The 20,110-nt window shown below is 32.6% G+C and overlaps 1 long non-coding RNA gene across 2 annotated transcripts in view; it reads left to right on the top strand.

Annotated features, from left to right (window-relative positions):
* The first annotated feature begins 10,484 nt into the window (after nucleotides 1–10,484).
* The window catches only part of LOC118152893 (uncharacterized), a 45,896-nt gene continuing 36,270 nt past the window's right edge, over nucleotides 10,485–20,110 (top strand). For both annotated transcript variants that reach the window (XR_004741881.3, XR_004741880.3), the window contains exons 1-2: nucleotides 10,485–10,767; nucleotides 17,663–17,793. This is a non-coding gene — a long non-coding RNA (uncharacterized LOC118152893). The remainder of the gene's footprint in view (nucleotides 10,768–17,662; nucleotides 17,794–20,110) is intronic.

The following is a 20,110-nucleotide window of genomic DNA, read 5'->3' as shown; positions in this document are numbered from 1 at the left end:
AATTAATGTTTATTTGTAAGAGAAATGTTTAAATGCTTCCAAAGTTGTCAGGTATAGAATTATGACCTAAGAATATTATAAGCAGTTAAAGATACAAAAGTGTTCTTCAATTATAAGTATTAAATGTAGACATTGTATTTGTTTCTTATTGTTGCTGTAAAAAATTACCACAGACTTGATGATTGAAAACAATACAAAATTATTCTTGTACAGTCCTGGAGGCTGTAAGAACAAAATGAGTCTTGTGGACCTAAAATCAAAGTATCAGACAGCCTGGTTTGTCTTAAGAGTTTTGAGGGGAGAATTCCTTGTGTCTTTCAGTTTTTAGAGGTTGCTGGCATGACTTGATTTCTGGCCACATCACTTCAACCTCTGCTTGTAGGCTGTGTATAATTACATTCCGTCCACTTAGATAATACAAGCTAATCTCCAAATCTTAAAATCTTACCTTAATCATGCATGCAAATTCTCTTTTACCACATACAGTAATTTATTCACAGTTTCTAGGGATTAAGATGTGTATCACTTTAAAAGGCCATCCAGCCTGTAATAGATATTTCAACATACAAGAAACAAAATCTGGGAAATTAAAAGCTAATCAAAATAACATCCACAGGACTTGATAAGTTGTTTTAAATGAGTAGTTAGTCTTTAAGTAACTTAAACACAGAATTAAAACTATACAATTTAATGGGATACAGTACACTGTAAATGTCATATACCTTGATAATTTTTTTAAAACTATAGTTAAAATTCGGGAAACAAAAGTATGAGGTTAGAATCTATTAATACAGCCTAAAACTTAAACTTCATAGTTAAAAATAATAAGTCAAATCCTATCTTTAAAAATAATTTAAACTTAGAGAGTACTCTGTAAGAAATAATATCACATTAAACAATTATCTGTTGACAGTTTAAAGTTTATGACTATAAATGTGCTTTTAGCATACTCCATGTTTCCTGGAAGCTGAAAAACAGTTGTATATTTCTTTAACAAGAGCAATAACAAAATGCCAATGGTGTCAAAAGAGATTTTAGCTGGATCCTTCTCTAAGAAATTTAAATGTTCACAAAACAAGCAATATAAAATTACCTAGGTCGTATTTTTTTAATCTTCTGTGGCAATCTTTTTTTTCAAGTTTTATTTAGATTTAGGAGATATATGTGCAGGTTTATTACCTGGGTATATTACATAATACTGAGGTTTGGCCTACTAATGATCCCATCAGCCAGGTACTACTGAGCATAATACCCAATAGTGAGATTTTCAATCTTTGCCCTCCTTCTTTCTTCCTACTTTTTGTAGTCACCAGTGTCTATTGCTGCCATCTTTATATTCATGAATATCCAATGTTTAGCTCCCACTTATAAATGAGAAAATGAGGTAGTTTATTGCTTGGGAATTAATTTGTATAGAATAATGTCCTCCAGCTGCATTCATCTTGCTGCAAAGAACATGATTTCTTCCTTTTTTATGGCTGCATAATATTCCATGATGTATATGTACCACATTGGTTCACTCTGATGATAGTTTCTTTTGCTGTACAGAAGCTCTTTAGTTTAATTAGATCCAATTTGTCAATCTTGCTCTTTTGTTCAATTGTTTCTGAAGTTTCATCATAAAATGTTTGTCAGTGCCTATGTCCTAAATGGTATTGCCTAGATTTTCTTCTGGGTTTTTTATAGTTTTGGGTTTTACATTTAAGTCTTTAATCTATCTTGAATTAATCTTTGAATAAGGCATAAGGAAGAGACCCAGTTTCAATTATCTGCATAAGGCTAGATTTTCCAGCACCATTTATTAAATAGGGAATTCTCTTCCCATTGCTTGTTTTTGTTAGGTTTGATTAAAACCAGATGGTTGTAGATGTGTGTTATTTCTGAGATCTCTATTCTGTTCCATTGGTCTGTGTGTCTGTTTTTGTACCAGTACCATGCTGTTTTGGTTACTGTAGCCTTGTAATATAGTTACATAATGCCTCCAGCTTCATTGTTTTTCCATAGGATTGTCTTGGCTATTCAAGCTCTTTTTTGGTTCCATATAAATTTTAAAGTAATTAAGATTTCAGTTTTCTGCATTTGCTGTGGAGTATTTTAGTTCCAATTGTGTGATCAATTTTAGAGTAAGTACCATTGTAGTGCCAAGATGAACGTATATTCTGTTGGTTTTGGGTGGAGAATTCTGTAGATATCTATCAGGTCCACTTCATCCAGAGCCGAGTTCAAGTTCTGAATATTCTTGTTGATTTTCTGTGTTGAGAATCTGTCTAACAGTGACAGTGGGGTGTTAAAGACTCCCACTATTATTGTGTGGGAGTCTAAATATCTTCGTAGATTCTAAGAACTTGTTTTATGAATCTGAGTGCTCCTGTATTTAGGATATATATAGATATATATTTAGGACAGTTAGATTTTCTTGCTGAATTGAGACTGTTATCATTATGTAATGCCCTTGTTTGTCTGTTTTGATCTTTGTTGGTTTAAAGTCTGTTTTGTCAGAAACTATAATTGCAACCTCTGCTTTTTTTCTGCTCTCCATTTGCTTGGTAAATTTTCCTCCATCCCTTCATTTTGAGCCTATGTATGTCTTTGCACCTGAGATGGGTATTTTGAATACAGCACACCAATAGGTCTCTTAGTCATAAATTCTTTCATAAGGCCAGTATCCAAAGTGATGTTTCCTAGGTTTTCATCTAAGATTCTTATATATTGTGGTCTTACATTTATATCTTTACTCCATCTTGATTTAATTTTTATTTATGGTGAAAGTAAGGGTTCAGTTTCAATCTTATGCATATTATCCCAGAACCATTTATTGAATAGAGAGTCCTTTTCCCTATGTTGCAATTTTTCTCTTCCTTGCACATTGTTTTACCCTTCCACTTGGATTATCTTTGGTTAAATTCAGATTTTACAAGTCTACTAAAAATGTCTTTATTTTTTTCTCAATTTTGTCATCTGCTGAGCTAGCCCACATAAAAATATTTCATCTGGAAAATATGCATTTTGGAATTTTTCAAATCAAACAGCAATTATTCTCAATTGAGCAAAGTTTATATAATGAGTTATATGTGTGTGCAAGTGTATCAACTAATATCAATTTTTATTCAGTTATTTTTCTAAACACATTTATTATTGTCCTAATTATTCAGTTGTTTTTTTATACCCCAAATAACATGTAGTCTTTTTGCTGACAATATTTGTATGCTTCATAAATGTTTCCTATAATATTCAAATTTTGCTACAGTTCCTGCCAAATGCAAAAGTTCTCATAATAATACTCATAAAGTCTCTTGGCTGATCTCTGATGTTAGACATTGCCTCACTAAAAACTGCATCACGCATTCAGATGCCACATGGCATTATTTTTCTCATTTACATATAGTTTCTTTACTGCAGCACTGGTAATTATAAATATTTAAAATCAGAGTACAATTAGAAATATTTAATTTTATTTTTTAAGATATATTTCCCTTTCTTCATGTTTATCTAAAATACATGAAAACTCTGCCACTTTTGGGTACATTTCATTCTTTCTTTAAAGAGTTTAAAACACAGACAAAATGAAGAATCTTTTGAAATAGGATAAAGTAAAAATATTCAAATCATTTATTTTGGCATTTAAATGTTTATATAATATTCATTTCCAAAATTTTCTATCTTCTGTATGGTTAGAATTTCTTGCTTGAGATCAATAATTTTCAAAAAGAGAGTACTTTAGTAGTCAAATTACATAATCATATGCCTAATTTGCAAAATTAGTTTTAAAACTGACTGCATAGTCAGTTTTAATTCTTGAGATTTTTTTTGTTTTAGTTTTTCATGAAATTTATCAGTCATATTTTATGTATATTACTGAAACTAAAACATTTTTCTTTGTCCCTGAAATTCTCCCAAAATTTTTTGTTTGATGCAAATAATTTCTTAAATTTTTAAAATTATTTTTTCTAATACCTTTCCATGCTCTACGGTTGATCTTGATTATGGCAAGTATTTTATTATAGTCTTTTTGGAACTCTTAAAATTTGTATCATTTAAGATATCATGTAGGCAAAGAAAGGAATAGGAACTGGGGCCTTTCTGAGGGTAGAAGTTAGCAAGAGGGAGAGGATTCAAAAAAAATATTAATAAACTATTGGGTCCTAGGCTTAATTTCTGGATGGCAAAATAATCTGTACAACAAATCCTCACAATACAAATTTGCCTGTGTAACATATGTACACATGTATCCCTGAACCTAAAATAAAAGTTAAAAAAAATGTTGAAACATGTCACTAAATTTTAACAGAGTTACTATTTGTACTAATAAGAGGATCATTAAGATCAGCAAGCTGCAATAGTACAATTAGTGGGCCATTACATATTACTAATTTATATCAATGAAATATCTACCTTGTGGATTACTAACAGTAAAAACTATTAGTTATTTATAGTGATTCATGAGTGCTATTTACATTAACAATCACTAATAGAAAATGATTTCTGTAGTTTTAATTATCTTTTTAACTTTAATAAAAACATGTTTTTATTTTAGTTTTTAAAAATTTGAATAGATTTTTGGGGAAAAGGTGGTGTTTTGTTACATGGATATTTTCCTTAGTGGTGATTTCTGAGATTTTGATACACTCATCACTCAAGCAGTGCACACTTTACCCAATATGTAATGGATAGTCTTTTATCCCATGTCACCCACCACCGTTACCTCCAATTCCCCAAATTCCAATGTATCATTCTTATGCCTTAGCATCCTTCATAGCTTAGCTCTGACATATGAGTGAGAACATACAATGTTTGGTTTTCAATTCCAGAGTTCCTTCTCTTAGAATAATAGTCTCCAAATTAATTCAGGTTGCTGTGAGTGTCATTATTTTGTTCCTTTTTATGGCTGAGTAGTATTCCATGGTGTGTGTTTATGTATGTGCGTGTGTGTGTGTGTGTATACACGTACCACATTTTCTTTATCTATTTGTCGATTAATGGACATTTGGGCTGGCTCCATGTTTTTGCAATTGCAAATTGTGTTGCTATAAATATGCATGTGCAAGTATATTTTTTGCATAATGACTTTTCTTTTGGGAAGGTACCCAGGAGCAGGCATTCTGGATCAAATGGTAGATCTACATTTAGTTCTTTAAGGACTCTCCACACTGTTTTCCATAGTGGTTGCACTGGTTTATATTCCCATGAGCAGTGTAAAAGTGTTCCCTTTTCACCACATCCATGACTACATCTATTATTGTTTGACTTTTTAAAAATTATTATTATCACCATTCTTGCAGGAGTAAGGTGGTATCACATCATGATTTGGACTTGTATTCCCTGATAATTAGTGATGTGAGCATTTTTTCATGTATTTGTTGGCCATTTGTATATCTGCTTTTGATAATTGTCTATTTGTGTTCTTTGTCTTTTTCTTGTTGATTTGAGTTCCTTGTGGATTCTGGATGATAGTCCTTTGTTGATTCATAGTTGGAGAAGATTTTCTCACACTCTTTAGGTTGGGGTTGTCTGTGTATTCTGCTAATTGTTTCTTTGGTTGGTTATTTTTGCTGTGCAGAAGCTTTTTAGTTTAATTAAGTCCCATATGTTTATCTTTGTTTTTGTTGCATTTGCTTTTAGATTCTTGGTCATAAAGTCCTTGCCTAAGCCAATGTCTGCAAGAGTTTTCCTGATATTATCTTCTAGAGGTTTTATGGTTTCCAGTCTTAAATTTAGTCTTTGAGCTATCTTGCATTGATTTTTATGTAAGTTAAGAGGTGAGGATCTAGTTTCATTCTTGTACATGTGGCTTGCCAATTACCCCATTATCATTTGTTGAATAGGGATTCCTTTCCCCACTTCACATTTTTCTTTGCTTTGTGGAAGATAAGTTGGCTGTATTTCGCTTTATCTAGGTTCTCTACTCTGTTCCATTGGTCTATGTGCCTATTTTTATACCAGTACGACACTACTTTGGTGACTATAGCCTTATAGTATAGTTTGAAGTCAAATAATGTGATGCCACCAGTTTTGTTTTTGTTTTTTGTTTTTTCTTACACTTGCTTTGGCTATGTGGACTCTTTGTTTGATCCCACATAAAATTTAGGATTTTTTTTCTAATTCTGTGAAGTATTTTGTATTTTAGATGGTAGTATTTTGATGGGAACTGCACTGAATTTGTCAATTGTTTTTGGCAGTATGGTCATTTTCACAATATTGGTTCTAACCATCCATGAACATAGGTGGTATTTCCATTTGTTTATGTTATCTATAATTTATTTCAGAAATACTTTGTAGTTTTCCTTGTAGAGAGCTTTTACCTCCTTGGTTAGGTATAATCCCAAGTATTTTATTTTACTTTTTTCAGCTATTGTAAAGGAGGCTTAGTTCTTCATTTAATTTTCAACTTGGTCACTGTTAATGTATAGCAGAACTACTAATATGTGTACATTAAATTTGTATCATGATAGTTTGCTGAATTTATCAGTTCCAGAAATTTTTTGGATGAATCTTTACAGTTTTCTAGTTATACAATTGTATCATCAACAAACAGTGACAGTTTGACATCCTTCTTACTGATTTGAATGCTCTTTCTTTCTTTTGTCTGATTGCTCTGGCTAGGACTTCCAGTTCTATGTTGAAGAGGAGTGGTAAAAGTGAGCATTCGTGTCTTGTTTCAGTTCTCAGGGAAAATGCTTTCAATTATGTCTCCATTCAATATGATGTTGGTTGTGGGTTTGTTGTATATGGTTTTTATTATCTTCTATGTCGATTTTGCTGAGCATTTTAATCATAAAAGATTCTGGATTTTTCTGTGTCTATTGTGATGAGCGTTTAATTTTTGTTTTTAATTATTTTTATGTGGCATATCATATTTATTGACTTACATGTGTTAAACCATTCCTACCATGTGGTATAAAACCCACTTGATAATGGTTATCTTTTTGATAAGCTGTTGGATTCACTTAGCTAGTATTTTGTTGAGGATTTTTGCATCTATGTTCATGAGGGATATTGGTCTGCAGCTTTCTTTTTTGTTATGCTTTGTCCTGTTTTGATATCAGGGTTATACTGGCTTCATAGAATGATATGGTTTTCATATCGGGATGATAGTGGCTTCATAAATGATGACTATGTGACTAAGTGATGATGTTTTTGCAATGTATTTCCTAGGTATTCTTTGAACTTTCTGTATTTGGATGCCTAGATCTCTAGCAAGGCCAGGGAAGTTTTCTTCATAGAATGATTTATGGATGATTCCCTCTTTTTCTGTCTTTTGGAATAGTCTTGTTAGGATTGGTATCAATTCTTCTTTGCATGTCTGATAGAATTCAGCTGTGAATCCATCTGGTCCGGGATGTGTTTTCGTTAGCAATTGTTTTTATTACCATTTCAGTCTTGCTGCTTGTTATTGGTCTGTTCAGAGTTTTCGTTTCTTTCTGGTTTAATTTAAGAAGGTTGTATGTTTACGGGAATTTATCCTTCTGCTCTAAGTTTTCTAGTTTGTGCCTGTAAATGTGTTCATAGCATCCTTGAATATTTTGTATTTCTGTGATATTGGTTATAATATTGCCTGTTTCATTTCTAACTGAGCTTATTAGCATCATCTTTTTTCTTTTATTGGTTAATGCACTAATGGTCTATCAACTTTGCTTATATTTTCAAAGAGCTACCTTTTTGCTTCATTTATCTTTTGTATTTTTTTTGTTACAATTTATTTCTGCTCTGATCTTTGTTATTTCTTTTCTTCTGCTAAGTTTGGTTTTAGTTTGTTCTTGTTTCTCTAGCTCCTTGAGGTGTGACTTCAGATTGTCTATTTGTGCCTTTTTAGACTTGCTGATGTAAGCATTCAATGCTATGAACTTTTCTCTTAGCACTGCTTTTGCTGTATTCCAAGGGTTTTGATAGATTGTGTCACTATAATCACTCAGTTTAAGTAACTCTTTAATTTTCATCTTGATTTCATTGTTGACCTATGATTATCCAGGAGTAAACTATTTAATTTCCATGTATTTGCATGATTTTTAAGATTCCTATTAGAGTTGATTTCAACTTTTATCCCACTGTGATCTGAGAGATTAGTTGATATAATTTTGATTTTCTTAGATGTTTTCAGACTTGTTTTGTGGCCCATCATATGGTCTATATTGGAGAATGTTTCATGTGCTGATGAATATAATATATATTCTGTAGTTGGATAGAATGCATTTGTAAGTATCTGATATAAGTTCATTTGTTCTAGGGTATATTTTAAGTCCATTGTCTCTGTTGACGTTCTGTCTTGCTGACCTGTCTAGTGCTGTCAGCGGAGCACTGAAGTCCCCCACTACTGTATTGCTATCTACCTCACTTCCTAGGTCCAGTAGTAACTGTTTTATACATTTGGGAGCTCCAGCGTTAGGAGCATTTATAGGATTGTAATATTTTCCTGTTGGACTAGTCCTTTTATTATTATTTAATGCCCCTCTTTGTCATTCTAACTATTGTTGTTTTAATGTCTTTTTTTTTTCTGATATAAGAATAGTTATTCCTGCTTACTTTTGGTGTCTTTTGCATGGAATATAGTTTTCCACTTCTTTAAGTTTATATATGTTCTTATATGTGTTTGGTGAATCTCTTGAAGACAGCAGATACTTGGTTGGTAAATTCTTATTCTGCCATGATATATCTTTTAAGTGGAGGTTTAAGGCCATTTACATTCAACATTAGTATTGAAAAGTGAGGTACTACACATTGTGTTAGTTGTTGCCTGAATATGTTGTTGTTGCTTCTCATTGTGTTTTTGTTTCATAGGTATGAAATTTATGCTTTAAAAAGGTTCTGTTTGCTAATTTTGAGAACTCGTTTAAAGATGTAGAGCCTCTTTAGCAGTTGTAGTGCTGACTTGGTAGTGGCAAATTCTCTCAGCATTTGCTTGTCTGAATCATACTGTATCTTTGCTTCATTTATGAAGTTTAATTTCACTGGATACAAAATTGTTGGCTGATAATTGTTTTGTTAAAGGAGGCTAAAGATAGAACCCAAATCCCTTCTAATTTGTAGCATTTCTACTGAGAAATCTTCTGTTAATCTGATAAGTTTTCCTTTATGGGTTACCTGATGCTTTTGTCAAACAGTTCTTAAGATTCTGTCATTTTGCCTTTGGAAAACCTGATGACTATGTGTCTAGGTGATGATGTTTTTGCAATGTATTTCCTAGATGTTCTTTGAACTTCCTATATTTGGATGTCTAGGTCTTTAGCAAGGCTAGAGAAGTTTTCCTCAATTGTTCTCTCAAATACATTTTTCAAACTTTTAGATTTCTCTTCTTCCTCAGGAAAATCAATTCTTAGGTTTGGTTGTTTAACATAATCCCAAACTTCTTAGAGGCCTTGTTCATTTTTTAAAATTATTTTTTCTTTGTCACATTGAGTTAATTCTAAAGCCTTGTCTACAAGCTCCTTTTTTCTACTTGTTGGATTCTACTGCTGAAACTTTCCAATATATTTTGAATTTCTCTAAGTGTGTCCTTCATTTCTAGAAGTTGTCATTGGTTTTATTTATGTTATCTATTTCTCTGGAATTTTTTTCCATCCATATTCTGTGTCATTTGTTTTAATTTGAGTAGATAATCACTTTTCTCTGGTACCTCGAGTAGCATGATTGACTTTCAAAATTGTTTTTCTGGCAATTCAGAGATTTATTCTTGGTTTGGATCCATTGCTGGTAAGCTAGTGTGATGTTTTGGGGTGTTAAGGAACCTTGTTTAGTCAATTACCAGAATAGGTTTTCTGGTTCCTTCTCATTTGGTTAGACTATTTCAGAGGAAACATCTGGGCTCAAGGACCGTTGCTCAGATTCTTTGGTCCCACAGAGTGCTCCCTTGATGTGGTGCTTCCCCTTTCCCCTATGGATGAGGTTTACTGAAAGCCAAAGTGCAGTGATTGTTATTTGTCTTCTGGGTCAAGCCACCCAGCAGAGCTATTAGGCTCTGGGCTGGTACAAGGAGTCCTGTGATGTGATCTGTCTTCAGGTCTCTCAGCCATGCATACCAGCACCTGTTTTAGTGAAGGCAGCAGGGAAGTGAAGTGGACTCTGTGAGGGTCCTTTACTATGTTTTTATTTAGTACACTGGCATTTTGTTGCTTGGCCTATAGCCAGGAGATGGTGCTTTCAAGAGAGTATCAGCTTTGGTAGTATAAGGGAGAATACAAACTTAGGTTTCTCAGGCAGTGGGCAGGGCCATAGAGTTCCAAGAGATTATGTTTTTTGTCTTTGGCTACCAGGGCAGGCAAGGAAGACCATCAGGTGGGGCAAGGTTTCTGAGCTCAGCCTCTCCTTGGGCAGGGTTTGCTGCTGCTGCTGCTGCTGCTGCTGCTGCTGCTGCTGCTGTTGCTGCTGTGGAGGATGGGGTGTGGCTCCTTAAGTCAATGGACTTATGTTCCCAGGGAGATTATGACTGCCTCTGCTACATCACATAGGTTGCCAGGGAAGAGAGGGAAAGCCAGCAGTAACAGGTCTCACCCAGTTCCCAGGAAGCCCAAAAGGCCTGTCTCACTCCTACTGTGATCCCCCTCAACAGCACAGAGTTTGTTTCCAGGCAGCTGGTGAACAGTGCTGAGACCTTTCCTCAGGCTATAAGCCTCCCCACTGAGAATGCAAGGAGGACTTCCAGGTTTCACGCCTCCCCATCAGCAAAGGTTTTCTCCACAAGGACACGTGCAAGGCTAAGTCAGGAATGGATTCCTGGAACCAAGAGTGTCCACAGGGCTCTTGCTGCTGCTTCCTCTACCACTGTATTTTATATAGGTAAGGTCAAATCCTTCTCTTGTAATCTAAAGGATTTCTGTGAGGATATGTGTTTGGGGATGGACATTCTGCCTCTCACACTTCAAGCACTCAGTTTTTCAGCAGTCTCACAGAGCCTGTAGCAGCAAGCTGTTTCCTTCATAGGGTCTGTGGATTATTGTAGCTTTCCTGGTATGTTCCTACAGTAGTTCTTGGAGCAAAAGTTTATGAGGTGAGCCTCCTCATGCTGCTCTGTCTGTCTGAGTGGGAGCTGCATGTTATTCCTGCCTTCTATATACCATTTTTCCTCATTGTCATTGTCAATACCATCTCCAGAGAAAATTCTGGGCAAACATTTTCTTTTTTCATTATTTTAATATACTACTTAAATTTAATATTCTAAATAAGTATAATTTTAATAATTTGATAAATATTGTTTACTTATCTAATAAATATATATTGGATAACTGCCATGTGCCAGGGCACTGTTCTAGGTGACAGATTCTAGGTATTCTAGTTTATTACATTAGGGTCATAAATTTTAACATGATTTTATTTATCATAAAATAATATGGCTTATGAAGATCATTCAGAACATCAAAATCAGATAATTTCATCTCTTTGGACTTTTTCTACCAATATTTATATTTCTGTAAAAGTTACAAGCCCTGGAGAGCAAGATCATTTTCTGTCAACCTTTAAATATTTTACACCCTGTCTGGCATGATACCAGAAAAATGTGAATAGCTCTCCCCTCCTGTCTTCATTACCTGGGCCTCTGAACCACTTCCAGATTCTTCCTCCTATGAACTGTGTGACTATGAACGTTCTGGTTATTGTACATTTGCTATTGAATTCATGCCTATAGATTCTTGTGTTTCATATAGTATGTGATTACTAAACTTTAAGGGATAATACCAAACCATTTGCAAAATTCATTGCATCATTTAAACCTCCCACCAACAAGGTATAAAATAGCTGGTGAACATACCTCTCTTGATATTGCCAAGAATATTTCTTGATATTGCTTTTAACATTGTCAGTCAAATGAGTGTAAAAATTAACATCAACGTATTCATGCTTTGAATTTCCTTGATCACTAAGGATATTGAACAACTGTTCATATATTTATTGGCCACATGTATTTGCTCTTCAGTAAAGTGTTTTTGCATATATTTTGGTTATTTTTTTATTGAGTTGTTGGTGCTTTATTGGTTGGTAGAAGTTCTTTAGCTATTCTTGATACTATATGTTGTTGGTCATATGTAACAAGAATATCCTTTTCTAGATTATATAATCTTTTCACTTATGTCCTGATAAACAAATATTTTTACCTTTAACATTGTAATATTTATCAATATTTCCCTTATGTGTTTTTTTGGATTTTAAGAAAATATTTTCTACCCCAAGATTTTAAAAATATTTACCTTTATTTTTAATCATTGTTTTTGAAATTTAAGTATTTAATCCAGCTAGAATTTACTTTTGTGTGTGGTTTGAGGTAGGAGTTTAATGTAATCTTTTATAATATAGACTGTTTTCAGTCCATGTACTGATCAGTTCTACTTTCTCCTATGATGTAGAATGCTAGCTCTGTCATATATCAACATTCATAAATATATAGGTATATTCCACTTACCTAATTCTACTGCATTGTTTGAAAATAGTTTCTAACTTATGGATTACTACCATGGTATTTTAATCAAAAAGTTTATAAATCCTGAAACTTGGTAGAATAACTCCTTGCTTTGTAGTTCTTTAGAAATATCCTGACTATTCTTGCCTGTGTAGTTACTCTACTACAGAAATTTTAGAATCATCTTATAAAGTTTCTTGTAAAACCTTGTAATTGGATTTGCATTAATTTTTTTCTTACAAACTTTACTTGGGATTTTATTGAGTCCATATATCAATTGAGAAAAACGGACAACTTTATAGCATTAATCCTTCTTATTTATAACCATGACATAAATTCTCACTTATTTAGGCATTCTTTACTATTTCTATAACAGAATTTTACACTTTTCTGTCAGCTTTAGTTCTAGATACTTGATATTATTTATTAATACTATAAATGATGTAACAGACAAAACATGTTTCTTATCGTTTACTTTTAGTTTTGAGAAATTCAACAGACTTTGTATTAGGTTGAGCCATAATATATTTCATTTTTATTGTCTAAATGATCACATAATGGCAAATTTAATTTGATTTTCTCTAATATATTAATCTTGTAATTAGTTATGTTGATAAACACTCTTATTGTTTCGAATAATTTGTTCTAGTTTTTTTAAGATTTTCTACATAACTGAATATGGCATGTATAGCAATATGTTCTCCTTTCATTAACTATATATTGTAAAATTTTTTAATGTTTTCTTTAGAACTTCCACTATAAAATAGAATGTAAGTGTTGATTATGGGATTTTTTTGCATGTTTTCGAATTTTCAACTCTTCTGTTTTTTCACAATCAGAATAAAAAGTATAGCTTAAAAAAAATAAAATCAACTTTCAGGAAAAAAATGCTATCTTCTAACATTAATTTTCTAATAATAATTTTTGTGAATTGTGCTTGCATTTTTAATTAAATGTTTTTTCTGCATCAACTGAGTTGATCACATAATTTTTCTTTTTTATATGTTAACATGAATTAATTTATGTATTTCATAAAATGAAACTATTCCTTTATACATAAAATATGCCTGACATAATTGGAATGTGTCTTTTTATTCATACACATTGAATAATGTTAATATTTGCTTTGTAGGTATTGCTTGTATATGTATTATTAAAATTGAATAATGTTAATATTTGCTTTGTAGGTATTGCTTGTATATGTATTATTAAAATGTATATGTAATTTTTTTCTCCTAATAATTTTGATTTTGGTAAATGGAGAATGGGAAAAATAACTTTTCTGCTTTTTCTGTTGGTGGAAAATTTGATAAATTGGGATGAAGTGCTGATTGAACCAGTATAGTTCAGATGCCTGGGAGCAGTTCAGAATTAAGAACAAATGATGGGAAGGTTCCTGTGACTGTCAAAGCTCTGCAAGAGTAAAAGGAGGTACAGAAATGAAGGCTACTCTCTTAGGAACAAGAGAAATGGAGGGTTCTTCCGATGTCCTGCTTTCAGTGTGCTTCCTGAGGGCTGGTTTCTGTTTCACTTTACCTGGAGCATTGGTGCCATTTTCACAGTTTGGGATGGGGGATGGCCAGCTAAAAGCAAAGAAAAAGGGTAGGGTACCTGATATGCCTAGCATGGTTCAGAGAGATTGGGAGAGGCACAGAACACAAGAGTTCTCCACAAGAAAGGAGGGAGAAGAGTGGTCTCTAATGATCTGGCCCATGGTACACATAATTCCAAAGATTACACATCCATAGAGAAGATTTGAGAGGATCCCAGAATCTCTATATGGAGAGACTGAGGAAAATGTTTTTCTGCCAAAGCCAGTCTGTAAAGATTGAGAGAAGTAGCTGTTTCTTTACATGACCAACACCAATGCAAACTACAATAAACATGAAGAATCAGGAAAATAACAAAATTGAAAGAATAATAAAACTAAATCTCTAATAACTGACCCTAAAAAATGCAGATTGATGAACTGTCTGACAAATAACTCAAAATAATCACCTTAAAGAAGCTCACTGAGTTATAAAGAGTACATAGAGAGAACTAAACAAAATCAGGAAAATAATGCAAGATCTCATGTTAAACATTCTTATCACATAAAGAAAAAAAATTGGTATGCTTTCGTTTTAGAGATAACTTGTAAAATCATCATGGCCTGGTATTTTCTTTGAGGAATAATTTTTTTAAGTGATTCAATTGCTTTGACAGAAATAGAATTATTAATGTTATTTCATGAGTCAATTTTCACAATTGCATTTTTTCTATACATTAATACATTTTACTAATTTTCAAAATTGTTGCCATATTTTATAGTATTTTTCTTATCATTGTAATCTCTGCTTTATTTTATATATGCCTTCCTTTTATTCACCATATTTATCTGTGTCGTCCTTAATTCCTGTTTTTATCAATCATGATGGAGGTTTGTCTTTCTATTAATGTTTTTATGAAATATCAATTTTGTTTGCTTTGTTGTACATCTCTTTTGCATCCTTTACTTTTTTATTTCCACTCTTTTTTCATTTTCCTCTTTAATTCTTAGACTTTTTCTATTTATTCTCAGTGATTTGTACTGTCTCTGTCATATAAGCCTGAAGATATATTGCCTACAGGAAAAGAGACTTCTGTGGTCTTCCATCTGTCTCTGGAATCATGAAGAATTTCTCAGTTTCTAGTCTATAACTCCACTGAATAGTAGCATACATTAATCTTAGTCTTAAATGTTTTCCCTATAATTTTTGTGTATTTTTCTTTTGTTGTTATACAAATTAATTTGTGCTAGTAAAGTGTTTGAAACTGTATAAGTATTAAATGAGTATTTGTGAAATGAGTGTACTAATGAGATGTAGTTAAATAATATGCATATTAGTCCACTATCAATAAAAAGCAATTCGTTTTTTCATAGGAGAACCTTATACTTCCCTAATCTACTTAGCATGTTTGCATTTTAGCTCTTTATTGGTTAGCATTCCCCTTTTCTTCCAAATTGCATTCAAGCTTGTTTATCAGGATGAGAGTAAATGCTGTTTATTTAACCTGTAAACTCAAGATATATATTCCTGAGCTCCAAATTGCACAGAATTTAAAGAACAAACAGAAACTAAATTAAAGCTGTGCATATGAAGCTAAAATGATAATATGAATACAAATTCTGGCTTTAATTAGTGATACTGTTGTGGATGAATAGTATTTTTTAAGTCATTGGTAATGTAGAGAATGAGACTAACTGGAATCTCTTTCAGTTAATTTTTTAGGTTAATGAGGTACCCCTTTACTAAATTAAGGGTATGCAGACTACTACAAAGACTTTTCCATACAAAGGGAAATAAACCATTTAGCTATTTAACCAGAAACTTATTTTTCTAGTGTACTTGTAGATAATGTTTTCTAGAAGAAAAATAAAATTTTACTATCAGGTAGCACGAGAGACTCATATTTTACTCTACCTTTTTGTTGTTGTTTTTGGTGATGATCAACCAAGTGAGACAGACAACATAGTTCTATAGTAGTACTAACAGAATCCATAAAGCCAGCATCAGCTTTCCAGCTGTATTTCATACATAATATTTATTTAATTTCAAAATAAATATATAATTTCATAAGTGCAATCTTGGATATATAAACCTACTATAGACCAGGCATCTCAAATAATACAGATGGACCTAAGAAAGGCAGAACAGGATATCAGTCCTTCCCAAAATGTTTAAACCAGATGCTAAAACTCAACTGGTTCCCAGCCCCTAGGGTAACACTTCTGAAAAATTATTTTGGACACCAGACAAATCAATATAAGAGTCTTATTAAGAGCAGCTGGAAAGAATAACAGTCATCATTGTAGCTACAGGATAGCCAATTACTTGCTCACAGTTGATTAGAATGACACTTCAATGTGACCATTTTAGGGCCTCTCTTTTATTTCATTTTCCCAAAATTGGCAAATTGTAAGATTACTGTGTTAGAAAAAAATCACTGATGAGCAAGGGACAGAGAACGTTCACAAGGCAAAATAGGCATATTATTAATTGGCATTGAATTTCATGACAATCATACCTATCTTTCTACTACTTTCAGACATAACATTCATTACTATACAATGAGTAATTAATAGGGTCAAGTTCTTTACAGAGGACATCTCATTTAATGCTCAAAAAACTTGAGATATATGCAATTAGCTTTTGCTCTTCAAAAATTGCAGTAATCATTCACTATAATGACTTGCATAAAAATATTTTTTACCAAAACTTTACTATCAAAGTCCAAAGGTCCCTAAACAAAATTGCATGTTCATATTCGCAAAGACACATCTAAACTGGGCGTTCCTTTTTGTGAGAAAGCATCAATCATATTGCAGTTCTATCTCTCTTGTTCTCCTGATGAGATTATGATGTGTATTAAAGTTGTTTAAACCTTTTACACATTATTACTATTATCTTCTCCACGCTTTACTTTGAAGTTTATAACAGATTCCTGTTTGCTATGTCAGATGCCTGAGGGCACTATTAGCAAGTTTCAATTTAGTTAGATACTTTTCTGTATTTATCATATTATTTTATTGGTTACTTGCATTGGAGTACTTGCCTCTTGCAATGTGAAAGGAAATCTCCCAGTAATATTGTATACTGCACAGAAACATACAGTGAAGAAACTTCACTTTATTACTTATTAAATAATTAGGTATGTTGTACTTTGACCTTTTTATGATATCCAGAAGTAATTTATGTGTTATGACTTGGATTTTTTAAAATGTTTTAATAACAGTGGTTGGCATTTGGGGATGTGCTTAGAACTCATGATTTTTTCCATTAAAAATAATGAAATATAGGCTTCTGCTATCTGGAAATTTGCTATCACATTTTTAGAAATGAAAAAGCTTTGGCTAATAAGAGCTGTGTATACTGTCATTATTTAAAATTTACAGATGAAGAAGTAGACTTCCATGTTAGCTCATTATTGATTTAACAAACATTTATTAAACACAATCTATGTGTCAGACATTGACAATAAAGTAGTAAATAAATAAAGACATTTACCCTCATTTAACTATCATTCTAGAGAATCCTGGAAAAGTAAAAAAAAAAAAATTGGCAAACAGAGTAAATTAGATCGGAGATTAAGAAATGATTGATGCTATGGAGAAAAATAAAGCAGAAAAAGGAGATGGGGGTGAATGAGTTAAAATAAGAGTAAGGTTGTTTTTATTTTTTAAGATGGTCACAAGAGTCTTAAATAACTCTGAGCAAGTGATACATCAAAAGTTGATTATTTTTCTCTGATTCTTGCTAGTTCTGAAAGTACTCACTGCAGAGACAAATGGAAATGAGTCTACTATAGGAAAATAACTGGAAGCTTAAAAGTTTTCCTGAGTGAGCTGTGTAAATGCGACTTGGAAATGTGACTTCAGGAGAAAGAACCAGGTTTGACACAGTGGGTTAATCTTAAACAAGGACAGTAATTGGAGCAGAATGGCCACAAATGAGCTGAATAAATCAGACATTGACAAATAGGGATATATATATATATATATAAGTATTTAGTAAGTAATATAATAAATCCACAACATCGCGCACTGCATGATTCCTGAATTAGGCTGCTCCATTTGAGAGCTATAACATGCTAAAAGAATAAACCTCCCAAATTAAGAAGGCAATATTAATTTTAATAATTACTACTATTATTCCTCTAAGGACACATATTTCTTCTCACAGCATTTCAGCATTTGGCACAGGCCTTCAACATTATTTAAAATAAAATAATAACGCACAGTCACATTACAGCTCTTGCAGAAGCTTCCTATAATAGCAGTTCCTATAGGGAATCTTTCAGTGACAGCCTGAGACCATATCTGGACTTGCAAACTGATCTGGTGGTTTTTCTTTAACTCCATTTGGCATGGTTGGCATACCTTGTCAGTTAGGATCAGAGCTTCAGGTAGAATGGCCATGTGAAGATGATCACTATATGAAGGTTAGATTAAAAACATCCACCTTGTATATTATAAATACTGCCTTCTAAATTCATTAGATTTTTCTCTTCTCAATTTAATTTAGAATTGACAGACAAATCATATTGTATTGAGCCCTTCTAATCAATTTTGTCTTTTTCTTTATTTTTCCTTTCTTGAAAGTGTGTGCATGCTCTGTCTTATTGAAAACACTCAGACCTAATAAGAAATCATACTTATAGATGTATGTGAGTAGAAAAACACTATAGGACATGTTGAATCACTGACAAACCAGCTCCTGCTATTTCTTCAACATCATACTGCTTTCTTCTCTATATCCAACCCACTTTCAGTGATAATGAATTAATTTACCCCAGTGACCTTGAAATATTAACTATAGTTAGCCACCTGAATATAAGCTTATATTTATAAGCAGAGAATAAGTGATAGTTACTAATAATTACTGTAGAAGACGAAGTGTGGATTAGTAAATTCAGAGTTAGCAGCTGTAAATCCTTATTCCAACTCTTACTTTCTAGCTCTGAGACAAAGTCTAAGTCACTTAACATCTAGCCTACTCTCCTCCTCAGTAAAAACAACCTCTTCTACTGCCTTGACTTACAAGGTTATCATAAGGCTTCAATAAAAAGGTAGTTGCATGAAAATTATGAAGAATAAATCAAAGGAGGAGCCCATTTGTTATCTAAATTATTTAAAGTTTCATTTACTTTAAAACTGTGTAATTCTTTTTATTATTATTAATATACTTTAAGTTCTGGGATATATATACAGAACGTGCAGGTTCGTTACATAGGTATACACATGCCATGATGGTTTGCTGCACCCATCAACCCATCATCTACATTAGGTATTTCTCTTGATGCTGTCCCTCCCTTTGGCCCCACTGTGTGATGTTCCCCTCCATGTGTCCATGTGTTCTCATTGTTCAACTCCCACTTATGAGTGAGAACATGTGGTGTTTGGTTTTCTGTTGTTGTGTTAGTTTGCTGAGAATGATGGTTTCCAGTTTCTTTCATGATCCTGCAAAGGACATGAATTCATCCTTTTTTATAGCTGCATAGTATTCCATAGTGTATATCTGCCAGATTTTCTTTATTCAGTTTATCTTTTTCAACTTTAAACTAATTATAATGGAAGATCTCCTTAGGGAAAATAATAGAGTTCTCAAGATCTCTTATACTCATTACTGAAGTCTAATATTTATTTTCAAAATTCAGCTATATAAACTTTGTGGGTAAATTTCTAATAATATATGTTTGTTTTTTCTAAATAACAAAATTCCAGACAAACATTATACATTGACTCCAAGAAACTAGTATAATTATGGCAAGACCTTGGTATAGATACTGACTATTCCCTTAAAGAATAGCAGCACTCCATCTGGGGGGGAAAAAAAAGGTAGTTACCACATGGTATTATGAAATACCCATTTCTGTAGTACAAAAGTCATCAAATACTGTCAATTTCATATAGTTCAATTTAATAAACACTCAGTAAATTTATTTTAAAGAAAGATTTACAGAACTTTTTAGAAACATAAAATAACCTTTAATGAGTAAGATTCAATCATTAAAGAGCAACTAGCAGTAGGTACAAGTATAAAAGGAGGCCAGATTTGGTCACCGATAGCAAATGCATATTTGGCCTAAAGTCATATATTTCTGAAGTCAAGCATGTCATATACTGGATAATGCTTAATAAGTCAAGACAAATTAATAAGTGATTGTAACTGAAATCATAAATAAATAAGCTTAATAAGTCAAGACAAA

Source organism: Callithrix jacchus, chromosome 4 (genome assembly GCF_049354715.1).
Source record: "Callithrix jacchus isolate 240 chromosome 4, calJac240_pri, whole genome shotgun sequence".
Classification (NCBI taxonomy): domain Eukaryota; kingdom Metazoa; phylum Chordata; class Mammalia; order Primates; family Cebidae; genus Callithrix; species Callithrix jacchus.
Note: the sequence above shows the minus strand (reverse complement) of the source record. Positions and strands in the feature narration are given on the sequence as shown.